The sequence below is a fragment of the Herpailurus yagouaroundi genome, unplaced genomic scaffold (assembly GCF_014898765.1).
Source record: "Herpailurus yagouaroundi ecotype Mexico unplaced genomic scaffold, PumYag 162, whole genome shotgun sequence".
Classification (NCBI taxonomy): domain Eukaryota; kingdom Metazoa; phylum Chordata; class Mammalia; order Carnivora; family Felidae; genus Herpailurus; species Herpailurus yagouaroundi.
Window position 1 is genome coordinate 43217861 of NW_024412403.1, and position 1939 is coordinate 43219799.

A 1939-nucleotide genomic window follows, 5' to 3' on the forward strand; every position below is an offset into this window, starting at 1 on the left:
TTTTTTTGGGACAGAGAGAGACAGAGCATGAACGGGGGAGGGGCAGAGAGAGAGGGAGACACAGAATCGGAAACGGGCTCCAGGCTCCGAGCCTTCAGCCCAGAGCCTGACGCGGGGCTCGAACTCACGGACCGCGAGATCATGACCTGGCTGAAGTCGGACGCTTAACCGACTGCGCCACCCAGGCGCCCCTGCACACTTTCTTTACTATATGTTTAATAGTCTTTATTATTGTATCCTAAACATTTTTTGTAAGATACATGTGCATGGAAGGGGAACTCTTGGGAATTTATAACCTAAGTTTTTAACTTTTTATATTTTTCTAAAACTTATAAGAATTTTAATTATTATGATATCGCCTGTGCACTTTTCTATAGATGCTTTGTTTAAATTGTGTCTGGAAATGGAGTTGATTTACTTGACAAACATGAACTACACAAACAGGACATATTTATATGATTTAAGGTATATTTCATAATAGTATTGTTCTTGAAGTGTACATTCTAATTTTACCTAATTTTATTATTTTTTTTTTAAATTTTTTTTTCAACGTTTATTTATTTTTGGGACAGAGAGAGACAGAGCATGAACGGGGGAGGGGCAGAGAGAGAGGGAGACACAGAATCGGAAACAGGCTCCAGGCTCTGAGCCATCAGCCCAGAGCCCGACGCGGGGCTCGAACTCCCGGACCGCGAGATCGTGACCTGGCTGAAGTCGGACGCCTAACCGACTGCGCCACCCAGGCGCCCCTAATTTTACCTAATTTTAAAGTAATGCCTTTTAAAAATAGATTCTTAGATCTTTACTCTACCAAATTATATTATTTGAAAACACTACCCAAGGACAGTTCAATTTTTTTGTCATTTGCTTTTTTTTTTTTTTTTTTGTGATGATCACAATAAATCAAGGAGACTTGAAATACTTTTTTGACCTATATGCTTTTTAAATGAATAAAAATGTTATGTGAGATATTATTAAAATTCCTAATGAACACCTCTTTTATAAGATAGACCTTTCAGATCAGGATGCTCCTTGTCACCCCCTCATTCTATCAGAAGCTTCAATGACTCTTTTAGGTTATTCTAATTGTTTTGTGCCTTGGAAATAGAGGCAGAGAGCCTGAAAAAGCCACTGTAAGTACAGAGACTTGTGTTTTATAACCAGGAAATGCTTGGGAACTAATCAATAGGAATAAAAAGATTGGCTTAATTACGAAATAATTCCAAAATAATTTCCCAATTTAAAATAATAGCACTTTTCTTGCAGTAAAGAATGGCATCTGTAGAATTCTCTACTTGTCTGGCATTTAGACAAACTTTTAGAAATATACTTTGAGTAATAGATTCATAATGTTGCATTAATTGAAAGTGTACGTTTATATCAAGGTGAAAATGCAATATGAAAATACAATATGAATCCTTATCACCTTGTTAAAATTGGTAAGTTGGGTAACTGGTACTGACAACAGACATATACTAGTATCTAACAATAATAAGATTAAGTAGGTCTAAGGCAGTTTAATATGGTTATTTACTTTAAAAATTTAACTTTGGAGAATCACATTTTAGTCATATTTTATAACAACCTGAATTTGATAAATGGCTGAAATGTAAGGAAAAGCAACACAAGAAGGCAGAATGTAAATTTTGAATTGGATTTTAGAGAAAAACTTGTTTGTACATCTTTTTGGCTCCTTTTTGTAACATTTACATTTAGTCATTTTTTTTAAAAAACTGAACTTTTACTTTTGCCATCTTTTAAATTTTCATCTAGTTTGAGAATAAATAAAGGTTAAATTTTTTTGTTTCCTACCAGTGATTACTGTAGTGTACAGTAATTATTGAGTTCATTTATTAGAAATGAATAAAAATGATTTTGAAATTAAATATATGATAAAGTGAAATAAATGTTTTATATCTCTCTCTCAAAAAAGTAATTT